Source organism: Lissotriton helveticus, chromosome 5_1, assembly GCF_964261635.1.
Source record: "Lissotriton helveticus chromosome 5_1, aLisHel1.1, whole genome shotgun sequence".
Lineage (NCBI taxonomy): Eukaryota > Metazoa > Chordata > Amphibia > Caudata > Salamandridae > Lissotriton > Lissotriton helveticus.
In genome coordinates, this window is record NC_136065.1 from 2,119,333,904 (window position 1) to 2,119,352,873 (window position 18,970).

Below are 18,970 nucleotides of genomic sequence, written 5' to 3' on the forward strand. Positions count from 1 at the left end.
GAGTCCCAGGTGTGTATATACCTATTCTCAGAGCCCCAGATGTGCACATACCTCCCTCGGATCCCCAGGTGTGCACATACCTCCCTCTGATCCCCAGGTGTGCACATACCTCCCTCGGATCCCCAGGTGTGCACATACCTCCCTCGGATCCCCAGGTGTGCACACACCTCCCTCGGATCCCTAGGTGTGCACATACCTCCCTCGGATCTACAGGTGTGCACATACCTCCCTCGGATCCCCAGGTGTGCACATACCTCCCTCAGATTCCCAGGTGTGCACATACCTCCCTCGGATCCCCAAGTGTGCACATACCTGCCGTCGGAGCTCCAGGTGTGTACATACCTCCCTCAGAGCCCCAGGTGTGCACATATCTACCGTCGGAGCTCCAGGTGTGTACATACCTCCCTCGGATCCCCAGGTGTGCACATAAATCCCTCGGATCCACAGATGTGCACATACCTGCCGTCGGAGCCCCAGGTGTGCACCTACCTCCCTCGGATCCCCAGGTGTGTATCTACCTCCCTCGGATCCCCACGGTGTGCACATACCTTCCTCGGATCTACAGGTGTGCACATACCTCCCTCGGATCCCCAGGTGTGCACATACCTCCCTCGGATCCCCAGGTGTGTATATACCTCTCTCCGATCCCCAGGTGTGTACATACCTCAGGTGTGTATATACCTCTTCTCAGAGCCCCAGGTGTGCACATACCTCCCTCGGATCCCCAGGTGTGCACATACCTCCCTCGGATCCCCAGGTGTGTACATACCTCTCTCAGAGCCCCAGGTGTGTATGTTCCTCGTCTCAGAGCCCCAGGTGTGTACAAAGCTCCGTCGGATCCCCAGGGTGCACATACCTGCCGTCGGATCCCCAGATGTGTATATACCTATTCTCAGAGCCCCCGGTGTGCACATACCTCTTCTCAGAGCCCCAGGTGTGCACATACCTCCCTCAGAGCCCCAGGTGTGCACATACCTCCCTCAGAGTCCCAGGTGTGCACATACCTCCCTCGGATCCCCAGGTGTGCACATACCTCCCTCAGAGTCCCAGGTGTGCACATACCTCCCTCGGATCCCCAGGTGTGCACATACCTGCCGTCGGAGCCCCAGGTGTGTATGTACCTCCCTCGGATCCCCAGGTGTGCACATACCTCCCTCAGAGCCCCAGGTGTGCACATACCTCCCTCAGAGCCCCAGGTGTGCACATACCTCCCCGGATCCCCAGGTGTGTACATACCTCCCTCGGATCCCGAGATGTGTATGTACCTCCCGCGGATCCCCAGGTGTGCACATACCTCCCTCAGAGCCCCAGGTGTGCACATACCTCCCTCAGAGCCCCAGGTGTGCACATACCTCCCCGGATCCCCAGGTGTGTACATACCTCCCTCGGATTCTCAGGTGTGCACATACCTCCCTCGGATCCCCAAGTGTGCACATACCTGCCGTCGGAGCTCCAGGTGTGTACATACCTCCCTCAGAGCCCCAGGTGTGCACATATCTACCGTCGGAGCTCCAGGTGTGTACATACCTCCCTCGGATCCCCAGGTGTGCACATACCTCCCTCGGATTCTCAGGTGTGCACATACCTCCCTCGGATCCGCAAGTGTGCACATACCTGCCGTCGGAGCTCCAGGTGTGTACATACCTCCCTCAGAGCCCCAGGTGTGCACATATCTACCGTCGGAGCTCCAGGTGTGTACATACCTCCCTCGGATCCCCAGGTGTGCACATAAATCCCTCGGATCCACAGATGTGCACATACCTGCCGTCGGAGCCCCAGGTGTGCACCTACCTCCCTCGGATCCCCAGGTGTGTATCTACCTCCCTCGGATCCCCAGGTGTGCACATACCTTCCTCGGATCTACAGGTGTGCACATACCTCCCTCGGATCCCCAGGTGTGCACATACCTCCCTCGGATCCCCAGGTGTGTATATACCTCTCTCCGATCCCCAGGTGTGTACATACCTCAGGTGTGTATATACTTCTTCTCAGAGCCCCAGGTGTGCACATACCTCCCTCGGATCCCCAGGTGTGCACATACCTCCCTCGGATCCCCAGGTGTGTACATACCTCTCTCAGAGCCCCAGGTGTGTATGTTCCTCGTCTCAGAGCCCCAGGTGTGTACAAAGCTCCGTCGGATCCCCAGGGTGCACATACCTGCCGTCGGATCCCCAGATGTGTATATACCTATTCTCAGAGCCCCCGGTGTGCACATACCTCTTCTCAGAGCCCCAGGTGTGCACATACCTCCCTCAGAGCCCCAGGTGTGCACATACCTCCCTCAGAGTCCCAGGTGTGCACATACCTACCTCGGATCCCCAGGTGTGCACATACCTCCCTCAGAGTCCCAGGTGTGCACATACCTCCCTCGGATCCCCAGGTGTGCACATACCTGCCTCAGAGCCCCAGGTGTGTATGTACCTCCCTCGGATCCCCAGGTGTGCACATACCTCCCTCAGAGCCCCAGGTGTGCACATACCTCCCTCAGAGCCCCAGGTGTGCACATACCTCCCCGGATCCCCAGGTGTGTACATACCTCCCTCGGATCCCGAGATGTGTATGTACCTCCCTCGGATCCCCAGGTGTGCACATACCTCCCTCAGAGCCCCAGGTGTGCACATACCTCCCCGGATCCCCAGGTGTGCACATACCTCCCTCGGATCCCCAGGTGTGCACATACCTCCCTCGGATCCCCAGGTGTGCACATACCTCCCTCAGAGTCCCAGGTGTGCACATACCTCCCTCGGATCCCCAGGTGTGCACATACCTCCCTCAGAGCCCCAGGTGTGCACATACCTCCCTCAGAGCCCCAGGTGTGCACATACCTCCCTCAGAGCCCCAGGTGTGCACATACCTCCCTCAGAGCCCCAGGTGTGCACATACCTCCCCGAATCCCCAGGTGTGTACATACCTCCCTCGGATCCCGAGATGTGTATGTACCTCCCTCGGATCCCCAGGTGTGCACATACCTCCCTCAGAGCCCCAGGTGTGCACATACCTCCCCGGATCCCCAGGTGTGCACATACCTCCCTCGGATCCCCAGGTGTGCACATACCTCCCTCAGAGCCCCAGGTGTGCACATACCTCCCCGGATCCCCAGGTGTGCACATACCTCCCTCGGATCCCCAGGTGTGCACATACCTCCCTCAGAGCCCCAGGTGTGCACATACCTCCCTCAGAGCCCCAGATGTGCACATACCTCCCTCAGAGCCCCAGGTGTGCACATACCTCCCCGGATCCCCAGGTGTGTACATACCTCCCTCGGATCCCGAGATGTGTATATACCTATTCCCAGAGCCCCAGGTGTCCACATACCTCAGGTGTGTATGTGCCTCTTCTCATAGCATCAGGTGTGTATATACCCTTCTCAGAGCCCCAGGTGTGCACATACCTCCCTCGGATCCCCAGGTGTGTACATACCTGCCGTCGGATCCCCAGGTGTGCACATACCTCCCCGGATCCCCAGGTGTGTACATACCTGCCGTCGGATCCCCAGGTGTGCACATACCTCCCCGGATCCCCAGGTGTGCACATACCTCCCTCAGAGCCCCAGGTGTGCACATACCTCCCTCGGATCCCCAGGTGTGCACATACCTGCCGTGGGAGCCCAGCTGTGCTCCCCGTCCCCGTCCTCGTCCTGCACCCCCGCCGCCTCGCCCGGCGCCCTCCGAGTGCCAGCCCGTGGCTGCCCCCGCTCTCCTGCCCCGTCCTCCTGGCGGGGTACTGTTTCCTGCTGCCAGGTTTCTTTCCATCAATCATTCACGAGGCTGTTTGCGGATGGCTGTGTCAACAGAGCATTGCCCTGGGACCGGCTCCGGTCAGAGCAGGCGGTACCAGTGTACCCGCTCCCCAGGGGACCGAAGGCCGCGGGCCCCGGGCAGGGAGCCTGGCACCGACGCCGGGCATGGGGCAATCACTCCTCGAAGCCCGGCCCTTATCGGCAGATAAGAGAAACCACGGGAGATTAATCAGGGAGAAGCAGGTGCTGCCTGCCACCAGCTGAACATGGATCCTGACCTCGGGCCTAGCGCCGCGAGCAGAGACCGCTGGAGTGCAGCGCTACAGCAGCAGCAGCAGCACAACCCCACCGCCACCCGCCAGACTCAATGGAACAACACGGACACATTCACGATAAACGTGAAACAGACAGCAAACACAGCTCACACGCCCACCAACATCAATGGAACATCCCACACACTCAGGATACACGTGAAACAGAGCAAACATAGCTCACACGCCCACCAACATCAATGGAACATCCCACACACACTCACTATAGACGTGAAACAGACAGCAAACATAGCTCACACGCCCCCCAACACCAATGGAACATCCCACACACTCAGGATACACGTGAAACAGACAGCAAACATAGCTCACACGCCCACCAACACCAATGGAACATCCCACACACTCACGATAAACGTGAAACTGACAGCAAACACAGCTCACACGCCCACCAACACCAATGGAACATCCCACACACTCACGATAAACGTGAAACAGACAGCAAACATAGCTCACACGCCCACCAACACCAATGGAACATCCCACACACTCACGATAAACGTGAAACAGACAGCAAACACAGCTCACACGCCCATTAACACCAATGGAACATCCCACACACTCAGGATACACGTGAAACAGACAGCAAACATAGCTCACACGCCCACCAACATCAAAGGAACATCCCACACACTCACTATAGACGTGAAACAGACAGCAAACATAGCTCACACGCCCCCCAACACCAATGGAACATCCCATACACTCACGATAAACGTGAAACAGACAGCAAACATAGCTCACACGCCCACCAACACCAATGGAACATCCCACACACTCACGATAAACGTGAAACTGACAGCAAACATAGCTCACACGCCCACCAACACCAATGAAACATCCCACGATAAACGTGAAACAGACAGCAAACACAGCTCACACGCCCACCAACACCAATGGAACATCCCACACACTCACGATAAACGTGAAACAGACAGCAAACACAGCTCACACGCCCATTAACACCAATGGAACATCCCACACACTCAGGATACACGTGAAACAGACAGCAAACATAGCTCACACGCCCACCAACATCAAAGGAACATCCCACACACTCACTATAGACGTGAAACAGACAGCAAACATAGCTCACACGCCTCCCAACACCAATGGAATATCCCACACACTCAGGATACACGTGAAACAGACAGCAAACATAGCTCACACGCCCACCAACACCAATGGAACATCCCACACACTCACGATAAACGTGAAACTGACAGCAAACACCTGGAAAGAGGGGCTCCTGGAACCGGCGACGACTATGGCGTGCCAATATGTGGTGATGGCGGCTGGTACCTTCAAAGCTGTGACGTGCCTCCATAATAGGATGCTGCATGACGGGCTGGAACCTCTCCATGGGCTCAAAGCTAAATGGGAGGGGAGCATTGGCCGGCCCATACCGGATACGGCATGGGGCCATATCCTGCGACGCACGTGGAAGGGCACCAGGAACGCGCGCTTTCAGCAGGTTCATTTTTATGTGCTCCATAGGGCCTATCTAACTCCGGAGAAACTACAGCGGCACTTTCGGGTGCCGGATGCCTGTTGCCCCCGATGCTCGTCCCTTGGGGCGGACATGGACCACTTGTTTTGGGGGTGTCCGCAACTGGGAACTTATTGGGCTGAGGTAGGGGAACTCCTGAATGAAGTGACTGACAGAGAGGTGGACTTCGATATGGCGACGTGTCTCTTGCTCTGGTTCCCGCATACTAAGCACACCAAGGTGACCAGTAGATTCATAGATCTGGGTCTGATACTGGCTCAAAGGGAAATATCGTGGCACTGGAAGGCCAGGGGGGGTCCCTCACTGCGTAGATGGAAGAATGAGTTGCTGCGATGGTCTGACTGCGAGAGCGTGCTCCGGATGAAGCAAGCAGTGAAGTTGGGGAATGAGAAGGCTCTGGATGCGGCCCGTGCGTGGGAGTTAGTGGTACAGGCTCTGCGTGATGCTTTGGTTGTAGATGTGGACGGCGAGGACTAAGCCGCTGGACACCGCGGGGCGAACACAGCAGTATGTCATTAAGCACTGTAGTGGAACCATCCAATTCGGTGGAGCGATGCACACACCTTTGCAGTTGCCAGGGGGGGGGGGCGTTGGGGGGATTAGCTGTAGAGGGGTTTGGGGGGGGGCCGGAAGCCATTGAAAGGTTGCTGGTGGGGGCCTGGAACTACTGGGACAGGGGGCATTGAGTGGCGGGTGGCCTGATTAGGTGGGACGGCCAAGTACGAAGGCCCGTATAGCCTTGGGCAGGCCCCAAAGGGGGCAACTACGTTGATACCACGGGGATGGCTGACGGGAATGTTGTTGCGGGTGGGGGGGTAAACGCAGATACGTGAATCGATCTTCCGCCAGGGTCCCAATGGGACGTACACTATGCTGTGCTCCTCCAGAGTGAACTGATGTGCCGCCCGGCCTCCGGGATGCGGGCTGAATGGCTGTGTACAACCGTGAACTGTTATTGGACGGGGGGGCCCGCAAGTGCACTGGCTGTTTACTTTTCCTGCTGTTTATAACTCTGCAATAAAAATATATTTAAAAAAAAAAAAAAAAAAAAAAAACTGACAGCAAACACAGCTCACACGCCCACCAACACCAATGGAACATCCCACGATAAACGTGAAACAGACAGCAAACACAGCTCACACGCCCACCAACACCAATGGAACATCCCACACACTCACGATAAACGTGAAACAGACAGCAAACACAGCTCACACGCCCATTAACACCAATGGAACATCCCACACACTCAGGATACACGTGAAACAGACAGCAAACATAGCTCACACGCCCACCAACATCAAAGGAACATCCCACACACTCATGAGACAGGTGAAACAGACAGCAAACATAGCTCACACGCCCACCAACATCAATGGAACATCCCACACACTCACGATAAACGTGAAACAGACAGCAAACATAGCTCACACGCCCACCAACATCAAAGGAACATCCCACACACTCACGATACATGTGAAACAGACAGCAAACACAGCTCACACGCCCACCAACACCAATGGAACATCCCATACACTCACGATAAACGTGAAACAGACAGCAAACATAGCTCACACACCCACCAACATCAATGGAACATCCCACACACTCACGATAAACGTGAAACAGACAGCAAACATAGCTCACACGCCCACCAACATCAAAGGAACATCCCACACACTCCCGATACACGTGAAACAGACAGCAAACACAGCTCACACGCCCACCAACACCAATGGAACATCCCATACACTCACGATAAACGTGAAACAGACAGCAAACATAGCTCACACACCCACCAACATCAATGGAACATCCCACACACTCACGATAAACGTGAAACAGACAGCAAACATAGCTCACACGCCCACCAACATCAAAGGAACATCCCACACACTCACGACAAACGTGAAACAGACAGCAAACATAGCTCACACGCCCACCAACACCAATGGAACATCCCACGATAAACGTGAAACAGACAGCAAACACAGCTCACACGCCCACCAACACCAATGGAACATCCCACACACTCACGATAAACGTGAAACAGACAGCAAACACAGCTCACACGTCCATTAACACCAATGGAACATCCCACACACTCAGGATACACGTGAAACAGACAGCAAACATAGCTCACACGCCCACCAACATCAAAGGAACATCCCACACACTCATGAGACAGGTGAAACAGACAGCAAACATAGCTCACACGCCCACCAACATCAATGGAACATCCCACACACTCACGATAAACGTGAAACAGACAGCAAACATAGCTCACACGCCCACCAACATCAAAGGAACATCCCACACACTCACGATAAACGTGAAACAGACAGCAAACATAGCTCACACACCCACCAACATCAATGGAACATCCCACACACTCACGATAAACGTGAAACAGACAGCAAACATAGCTCACACGCCCACCAACATCAAAGGAACATCCCACACACTCCCGATACACGTGAAACAGACAGCAAACACAGCTCACACGCCCACCAACACCAATGGAACATCCCACACACTCACGATAAACGTGAAACAGACAGCAAACACAGCTCACACGCCGACCAACACCAATGGAACATCCCACACACTCACGATAAACGTGAAACAGACAGCAAACATAGCTCACACGCCCACCAACATCAAAGGAACATCCCACACACTCACGATACACGTGAAACAGACAGCAAACACAGCTCACACGCCCACCAACACCAATGGAACATCCCACACACTCACGATAAACGTGAAACAGACAGCAAACACAGCTCACACGCCCATCAACACCAATGGAACATCCCACACACTCACGATAAACGTGAAACAGACAGCAAACATAGCTCACACGCTCACCACCATCAATGGAACATCCCACACACTCACGATAAACGTGAAACAGACAGCAAACACAGCTCACACGCCCATCAACACCAATGGAACATCCCACACACTCACGATAAACGTGAAACAGACAGCAAACATAGCTCACACGCTCACCACCATCAATGGAACATCCCACACACTCACGATAAACGTGAAACAGACAGCAAACATAGCTCACACGCCCACCAACATCAAAGGAACATCCCACACACTCACGATACATGTGAAACAGACAGCAAACACAGCTCACACGCCCACCAACACCAATGGAACATCCCATACACTCACGATAAACGTGAAACAGACAGCAAACATAGCTCACACACCCACCAACATCAATGGAACATCCCACACACTCACGATAAACGTGAAACAGACAGCAAACATAGCTCACACGCCCACCAACATCAAAGGAACATCCCACACACTCCCGATACACGTGAAACAGACAGCAAACACAGCTCACACGCCCACCAACACCAATGGAACATCCCATACACTCACGATAAACGTGAAACAGACAGCAAACATAGCTCACACACCCACCAACATCAATGGAACATCCCACACACTCACGATAAACGTGAAACAGACAGCAAACATAGCTCACACGCCCACCAACATCAAAGGAACATCCCACACACTCACGACAAACGTGAAACAGACAGCAAACATAGCTCACACGCCCACCAACACCAATGGAACATCCCACGATAAACGTGAAACAGACAGCAAACACAGCTCACACGCCCACCAACACCAATGGAACATCCCACACACTCACGATAAACGTGAAACAGACAGCAAACACAGCTCACACGTCCATTAACACCAATGGAACATCCCACACACTCAGGATACACGTGAAACAGACAGCAAACATAGCTCACACGCCCACCAACATCAAAGGAACATCCCACACACTCATGAGACAGGTGAAACAGACAGCAAACATAGCTCACACGCCCACCAACATCAATGGAACATCCCACACACTCACGATAAACGTGAAACAGACAGCAAACATAGCTCACACGCCCACCAACATCAAAGGAACATCCCACACACTCACGATAAACGTGAAACAGACAGCAAACATAGCTCACACACCCACCAACATCAATGGAACATCCCACACACTCACGATAAACGTGAAACAGACAGCAAACATAGCTCACACGCCCACCAACATCAAAGGAACATCCCACACACTCCCGATACACGTGAAACAGACAGCAAACACAGCTCACACGCCCACCAACACCAATGGAACATCCCACACACTCACGATAAACGTGAAACAGACAGCAAACACAGCTCACACGCCGACCAACACCAATGGAACATCCCACACACTCACGATAAACGTGAAACAGACAGCAAACATAGCTCACACGCCCACCAACATCAAAGGAACATCCCACACACTCACGATACACGTGAAACAGACAGCAAACACAGCTCACACGCCCACCAACACCAATGGAACATCCCACACACTCACGATAAACGTGAAACAGACAGCAAACACAGCTCACACGCCCATCAACACCAATGGAACATCCCACACACTCACGATAAACGTGAAACAGACAGCAAACATAGCTCACACGCTCACCACCATCAATGGAACATCCCACACACTCACGATAAACGTGAAACAGACAGCAAACACAGCTCACACGCCCACCAACACCAATGGAACATCCCACACACTCACGATAAACGTGAAACAGACAGCAAGCATAGCTCACACACCCACCAACATCAATGGAACATCCCACACACTCACGATAAACGTGAAACAGACAGCAAACATAGCTCACACGCCCACCAACATCAAAGGAACATCCCACACACTCACGATACACGTGAAACAGACAGCAAACACAGCTCACACGCCCACCAACACCAATGGAACATCCCACACAGTCACGATAAACGTGAAACAGACAGCAAACACAGCTCACACGCCGACCAACACCAATTGAACATCCCACACACTCACGATAAACGTGAAACAGACAGCACACATAGCTCACACACCAACCAACATCAATGGAACATCCCACACACTCATATAACATGTCAAACAGACAGCAAACACACAGCTCAAACGCCCACCAGTGTAGTACCCCACACACTACAATAAAACGTGCAACAGACAGCAATCACATAGCAAACACACCCATCAACCCCAATGGAATATACAGCGCGCCCACATAAAACGTGCAGTACAAAAGGGGGTGGTGATAGACAGAGCATCTGAACCAATCAAACACTCACACCCAGTCCAAATCCAAATATCTTTATTCGGCACTTAGAAAGATACCATAAAAGTACATAAAAAAGTTGTGTTTAAAAACATTTAAAAGACACATTAAAATGATTAAAAAAAGCTAAAGGGCATTGCATTCATATCAAAGAATTTCTTATATTAGTCTCTGATTACGGGACATTACAATCAATTGCTTCTCTTGTGTTCCCTAGCCTCATTGCCACCTTAATAAAACTTATTATACAAAACAGTGTATGAGCATCTGAGGCTTCCTGCAAAAACAGTAAGGCTGCTTTCGCCTTTCTAAATTTAGCTTCTTTTAGAATCCCTACTAAAAACTTACGTCTAGGGGCTGAATAAAAAGAGCATAACAGTACAAAGTGAAGGGTATCCTGCGGAGACCGACTGTCGCAGCCGCAGGTACCCTTCAGCTCCAGTGATAGATTAAATCCAGAGGGGACAGAGAGTAGGTGATGTAACATATTAAGTCTGAAACGAGTCATATAAAATCTGTCCTGAGCGTTGTACATCACAGCAAGGTATGGTTCCATTCCATATGCCTTTTTCAGTGAGCTATAGGACAAGACTGTAGGTTTACGCTTTTCAGTGACAGCCCTGTTCGTAGATGTCCAATCGCCGAAGAGTTTTTTAACCAGCATTTTGTTCTGGGTATTTAAGGTCTCGGGTGCGGTAAAAAAGTTTTTGCATCCGATTGCCTCCAAGGAATCTTTTACATACTTCATCCAGGGGATATGGCCCACTCTGTCACGGTTCAGACAGTCTTTGATGATTTGCCTGCTGAGGCCAGCCTCTGGGTTAGTCCAAATTTTGATCCACGCCAGGAGCGGCCTAATCTTTATTCGGTCTTCAATGTAGGGCTCTCCCAGTTCATCGTGTATAATGTAAGATGGAGTACTCTGTGGCACCTTTAATATCCTTTTGAAAAACTTATTTTCCCCCACCTGGATCTGGTGCAAATGCTTGTTTGTAAAACCCCACACTTCTGACCCATAGGCTGCTTTGGCGCAGCATATTGACCTATACAAGTTAAGAACTTGCTCCGGCGACCATCTGCCCAGTCTTCTCCCATAGCCCATTATGGCCCCTGATGACGCCACCAGTTTTGCTGCATGTTTATCCAACAGGGATTTAAAGTCTAATTGCTCATCAAATAAAACGGCTAAATAAGAAAAAGACTGGACCTGTCTTATTTTATGAGTACCTACCCTATATACAAATTTCCTTTTTGCTCTTGCTCCAACTGTCATAACGTAGGATTTTTCCAGGTTAGCTGACAGGTCAAGTGTGGCCATAAAGTTGACAAATCCATCGATCAGCTTCTGGAGCCCCAGTGGTGTTCGAGCTAGCAACACCGGTCATCCGCGTAAAGCAGAACGGGCCCCGGACGCTGGCCTATTTGGGGGGAATCCACACTCAGTTTGGATAGTTCTTTTTCCAGCTCGTGACGAGCACGGGGCGCTGTGCGCGCCCCCCTACCCCCCAGCACAGCAGGGGAATATCTCCCCGTGCCTAACACAAAAGAATGTGTGTCTTCATGTAACGTAACTGGTGCTCATGTAAAGCGGTCTGATACCCGATGCCTTCGGGTCAAGTTCGCGCTATATGAAACTATGTAATAAAAAGTATAATTAAGGTGCTATTACCCTCACAGTCCTACAGAATATATGGATCGTTTCTACGGAAATAGTTCCTATCAGGCAGACGTTATACACTTTTCATTTCCATGCAAAGCCCCTTGTGTCATCTGACCACACTAATCATTGCAGAGTCTTCGTTTTAATGGGAAATTATTTGCAATGTTATGCAAATGTGGTAGCACTTTTATTAACAATAGGCCTGGGAGTATTATTTATGGCTGAGTAATCAGGGTAATTTTTGCATTACTACTGTGAAGTACAATTACAAAATTATGCAATTAGACCTGCTCAAGTAAGTAAGAGTAATTTGGGGGCAAATGGCCTACCTCAGGAGCAGAGGAACAATAAAAGTAGAGGGCCCGATTCACAGAACTAACTTAAGACAAAATCCTAAACTTACTACCATTTTGGTATTCACAGAAGGCACTTACTCATTTTGGTATTCAAAGAAGGCACTTACTCATTTTGGTATTCACAGAAGGCACTAGTTAGTTCTGTGAATCGGGCCCAGAGAGCCTGAGCAACTGCTGGCGGGAGCTGTTCATGCACTATTGTCCTGTGGCATATAGCGCTATTTTCATGCGCTGGTCATTTCCTATTTCATTTCAGACTATTTTGCTAGCACGAATTGCAGCCTCGTGCATATTTCAGATATAAGGGTACATTTTGCACTAAGAAAATAGCACTAAATGCTGGATCACGCTTCTCGCATAGTTACGAGTAACTTTGTGGTATTTATGTGTAATTACGCTAGAGGATGTTACATGAGTTACGTACAACCCTAGTTTAGACCTTTGTTAACATTTGAGTCTAATTGGACTCGAAGGTCCTCAAAATGGGACATAACTCTTGGACTCAAGATGGCTTTGTTTGGAAATGTAGGGTTGTGGTGCGGAGGGGGGGTCTGAATGGGGAGGTACGAGACGATTCAGTTTACCCCATGCCATACTTATAAACCTATACGACTCAGGCACAGTGTGATATGTGGCTGTAATCTACCTGTTTGAGTAGCTGAACCTATTGTTAACTTTCAATAAAATAACAAATAAAATTTCCTGAAAGGACGAGTTTCATGTCAGTAACTGTGGCCCCATAAAGTTGCTTCTAATCCTCTTAGACAGACTGCAATCAGCAATCGATCAGACATTGTAGGTAGCTGGCTCTTTACATGATATATCAAAATGAGATATATCAGATACAGAGTCCAGGGGTTCCCTTAGGAGTGGACAGGGGCTTGCTATGGCAATCCCAAGGTGTTCTTCTAGAGGGTAGTGTGGTCGAGCAGCCTTAGGCTTATCACAGGGCACTGCTAGACATTTAGAAATACACCCAACATTCAATCAGGAGATCCACACCAATTATTAAAAATAACGCGTATCTTTATAAATGTTTAGGCACCAGAAGCAAATCTTTCAGGTTAGTATGTTTTTAAATAGGAATTCTTTTTAGTTCAAAAAGTTGACACTGTGCAATTTCTGGAAGTGCAATGTTATCCTATGGGAGGAAAAGGCAGTGCGGCATTCAGGTATAGTACAGCGACCTACGGGACCAATTTCCAGGAGTTAAAGTGAGTGGAGGGCAAGGTCCAAGGCAGCACCAGCAGAGTACCACCAGTGGCACTGGGCCAGTCGGGTGCAGAGGAGCCAAACAGCGTCAGGTGCCAATGTTAATCTATGGTGATCGGTCTTAACGTAAAGAGGCTGCAGGCTCAGACTGGTAGGCCAGTCAGGCTGAACTAACAGGAGGGCTCAGGCCTCATGGGGATGTAGGAACACTGTTGGTCCTTTTCTCCATGGCCATGGGGCAACGGGTGCAGAGGTGTCTTTAGGCATTGGGTTTTTCTTACCAGGAGCAGTCGCGGTAGAGGGGGCCTGTGCACAGAGGCTGCAGGCGATGTGGGAGAGTTCACTGGTGGCGAAACCTTGGTGGACTTGGTCCATCATGGTTTGAAACTGATTTTGGGGGACCCTAGGAGACCCCCCTTTATCCTTAGTCCTTCTGTTTGGGGTCGAGGAGGTACCCAAAGGACTCCCTGTAAAACTATGCACAATGTGGCAGGCACTATGGGGTGCCAGCAACGGGGTCGAAGGTTTTCTGCAGACACCTATTTTTCCCATAGGAGTCTTTGTTGTTGGTCGGAATACAGGCTCCCATTGAAGTCAAAGGGAGTTCTTCTGAACGGTGTTCAGAAGCATCATAATCGGTCGGGCCAAACCGCCAACCGCAAGTCGGTCGGAATCAAATCCAACATGAAGTCGGGCGGTTTAGTTTCCAACCGACACCGTAATGAGGCCCTTAAAATACAGAGTAGCGCTTAGGAATACCTATGTGCTAAAACGCGAGGAACTTTCTAAACATGCTCAATTTATTTTCTCTGCTTATGACATGCATAATTTATTTCATATTTTCATGCTATGTGGTTACTGTGTACCTTTTAAGTACTAGGTTAAGACGTTTTAAATAAATGTTTTAAACACATGTCTATTGCATCTAGCACTATGCTTGATTGTGTTGTTCAGGAATGAAATATTGTCTGGATTACCACTGTGTTCCTGAAACGCGACTGATAAGTAACCCGACAACATTGCCCCCACAGGCTTGCTTGGTGTGTTAGTGACAGAGCTGAAGTCCAACGGCACTTCTTCATTAGTATAGTACACTGAACTAAATCCTTGTACTCGTAGTAAGAAATCCATCCCCTGCAGATCTGGGAAATCCCAGAATTCATAGCATTTCATGCCCACATGGGGCTATGGTACAAATTCTGGGATTTTCCAGATCCGCAGGAGTTCGATTTCTAAGCCACGATATATTAAATTGAATGTTTGTTTATTTGTTCTTTTTCTCATTCTATAGTAATATTTTGGTTTTATTAATCTGTACCATATTTATTTATTATTTTTTTTTGCACCCATAATTTCATGTAATGTTTATCAATTCTAGAGTTCATGTATAGTTCACCTGAAACTGTGCATATATCTTCATACAGTAATAGTAGATGCTATGGGCCCGATTCACAGAACTAACTTAAGACAAAATCCTAAACTTACTACTTTTAGTATTCAGAGAATTTAGACTTAAGTTAGGATTTTGTCTTAAGTTAGTTCAGTGAATCGGCCCCTATATTATTTGTATTCTTCAAAACTAAATTGTGATCTATGAGTTTTTATTTTTATTTCACATCAGGTGATTCTTATGCTTTCCACTTTGAAAATGAAAATAAAAACAATTTCCTAAAAAAAGATGCTTAACAAAGTACAGGCTTAGAAATGAATACACAAACCATTAGACAACCCTCTGCAAGGTCTGCCTGGGTTGGTCGCACCTCAAGCTTCGCCCTGTTCCTGTGTGCTGGTGTTGCCAACTAAAATACCATATGGAGTGGTGGGGGGGGGAGGGGGTCATATAGGTGTCCATGGAATTTATAGGCTGAGCTCCCCCCAAGTGAGCTGAGATCTGGAGGACCAGAGCACCAGAAAATTTGTAAACTGGTAAAAAAAAAACTTGTAGTCTTGACTTTTCAAATTGTACCAGAGGCCAAAGTGAGCAGGAACTGTTTGTAATGACATTGCCAAGATATTTTTAATTTTACAGAAACAATTCCCATTCGTTTTGGTTAAAAACACTTCCTTTCTTGAGAAGTTAATTCCGACCTTGGGGTGTCTGTGACTGAAAGAGAAAGAGGGGGTCTCCTGCACCGCAAAGCAAGAGAAGGGGAAAGACAGCAAAAGAAGAAAGTTTCTCCCGAGGGTGCCTGCTGCCTGAAAGAATTGTGAATGTGTGCCAATTGAGTAACTAGCCAATCAAAAGGATGCTTTGTAGCCAGAATGATCTTTAATCGATAGAATCATTTGAAGCGTCAAGGTGACAAAGAATTGTTATGTTTGAAAGTTATTCTAAGGGTGTTAAAGGTGTCCTTTTAATTGAAACCTAAAATAAGTTTGCGCATGGTGTCGTCTGATTGTGTAAAATTGTTCATACAGACCTCATAATAATTCCCTTATGCTGCTGGACACTCAGGTAGGACAATACTGCTACATGACCAAACAAAGCCAACAAAACAGTAACAACAGGGCTTGAGTCGGGGTACCACGTGGGTGGACGGCGTCCCCCCACTTATTTTACCGGGGGGGGGGGGGGGGGGACAAACAGCTGTACTTCATTATTTGGCCTCTCTGGGACGAGAAGCAAGCCACCTTTCGTGATGTCACTTCCTGTCGTGACATCACTTCCGGTGACAGCGTCCCCCCACTTCTTTTTTTCGGACTTGTGCCCTGAGTAACAAGATATTTGGCTCTTTTTAGCTACACCTCTGATCCCGCCCCTCACTCATTGACCCCGCCCTTCACTCGTTGACCACGCCCCATTGCACCCAGGATCACAGTTTCCATACTTTTTTATGCACTTAGACCACCAACTCTAACCCCTTCAGCTGTCCATCGTCCTTGTGCCCTCTTCCCTCTCAGATACAAGACACAAGTGTGTGAGTGGAGGAGTAATAGGGTGACCAGGCGTCCCCGTTTTGCCAGGACGGTCCCTGTTTTTATCCAGCTGTCCCAGCAAATTTCAGGAAATTTAGCTCATGTCCCTGTTTTTGAAGAGGGTCGACTGAAAATGGTGGGTGTTTTTTATGTTTTAAGCAGGGATCCTGAGCAGTTGTTTCAAGAAAGCAATTTAATTAACAGGCAAGCTACTGGGCTTAAAAATTGCATTTTATGTATGTTCTTACTGCCTGTTCTGTAATTCTCTGCTGCTTGAAGTAAAATTGTAGTCCTTCCTCTATTTTTGTGAAATGTCCCGTTTTTGGCTTTAAAATTCTGATCACCCTAGGAGTAATGCACACCACCACAAACTATGCAAGGGCCAGTGTCTCAGTCAATGCTTTAAATGGACCGGTACTGTCCGGTACGGAGTACCGCACTTTTAGGTCTCGCCCTGGAATTCGCATCCGAAGGATGCGTCCAGGGCTGGAGACTTATAGCGAGCTGACACGGGGGAATGACGGACAAAAAACTGTCACGCGCTTCTCCCCGGCTGGATTCAGCTGCTTGCACGCGCACCAACATTCACGCATGCGCACATCACAGCCATACGCATACACAGCACTCACGCATGCGCACATACACACGCATACACAGGCACACCCCCCGTCGCCGCCGCCGCACCTACACGCTGGTCGCTGGTGGCTTTTAATCAGGATTACCTAGAAATAAAACTCACAACATAGGACGAGTTGCCATGCTACGCTTCTGTACTTCAAATGCTTCTCTTTCAGCCCGTGCCACCCTATTCCACCCTCCTCACCTCCTCTCCACCAGAATCGGACTCGGGCTCCTCGGGCACATCTTCCTCCTCTCCAATGGTTCCGATCAGATCCAGATCTGCGAGCCGCGGCATCCTGCAACCACAGTTTCCGCTCTCTTCACCTCCTGCCACTTCTCTAACCCTGGCTCTGTGCGACACGTGAGAATCTCAACAACGGAACTGGGTGTTACGTTGAAAGTGCTCCGACCGGAAGTAGTCGCCCTTGCGAGATAGGAAGTTTAATCCCTTTACACAACAGCCATGTTGGGTATGGCCTTGCGCATGCGCAACAGCATCTCGGCAGATTCAAGCCCCCACCGGCGTAAAAATGTACTCGAGTTGTCTTATATGTGAAATGCTAACATTACTAAATACGTTAGCTTGCCTAGTAGTGAAGTACCTCTGGCCCTTTCCGTCCTTTATGCTAACTATTGTAATTTTATTTATATAGCTTTTACTACTCCTTATAACGATAGGCGCTAGTATGCAAAGATAACAGTGAATCGAGAACCCAAGTGTGTTTGTTTTCTCTGTTTGCAACCTGTCTCCCCTGCTCTCGCTAGCTGGCAGAGTTGTTGCTACTATTCTCAAATAAAAAATACCGGCCCTCTGTTCATATTTTAAAGAGTCTACAAAGACATTACGATTAAATTGAATTTATAGCAGAAAAAGTCTGTATTGATTTTTAACTTGACCTTTCTGTCTTTGTTTACTTGAATTATCAGTAAGGTATAACTTTGGGAATCACTGGGTGTTGAGCGTGGTTGCCAGACTTGAACCTGGTTCCCCAGCTTCAAGGTTAACTGCTCTAGGCGTAAGATTCATGATTCTTTAAGCAGAAGAAACATAAACATCAGCCTGTTGTTCGCTGTTAAATTGCAAGTATGTTGTTTTGGAAAAAGTGTCCACAAATAATTTGAAACATGAAAAAATATGATTGTTAGGATGTTCTGGCCCGAGGCCCTCCTTCAGTTTTCAGACCCCCCCCCCCCCACCCCATCCGTTTGCAAATAGAATGTACATATAAAAATTATTTGGGCACATCATTAAAATGTTTAACTTTTCTACAAGAAATATTGTATATGTACTTTTTTATGCAAAGAAAATGTAAATACTGCATAAATGACTTTTCTACAACACATATTTTATATGTACCTTTTTATGCAAAGAAAATTAAAATAGCGCATAAATAAAAATAAAAACATTGCCATTTACAGTACTAGTAGCTCAAACTTAAATAATGCGAGACCTATT

The 18,970-nt window shown here is 49.2% G+C and overlaps 1 protein-coding gene across 1 annotated transcript in view; it reads right to left on the reverse strand.

Annotated features, from left to right (window-relative positions):
• Positions 1-3,920, reverse strand: part of PRRT1B (proline rich transmembrane protein 1B) — a 143,901-nt gene extending 139,981 nt beyond the window's left edge. Inside the window, exon 1 of the mRNA XM_078646190.1 lies at positions 3,595-3,920. The gene's annotated coding sequence lies outside the window, so the exon portion shown is untranslated. The remainder of the gene's footprint in view (positions 1-3,594) is intronic.
• Between the last annotated feature and the right edge of the window lie 15,050 nt (positions 3,921-18,970).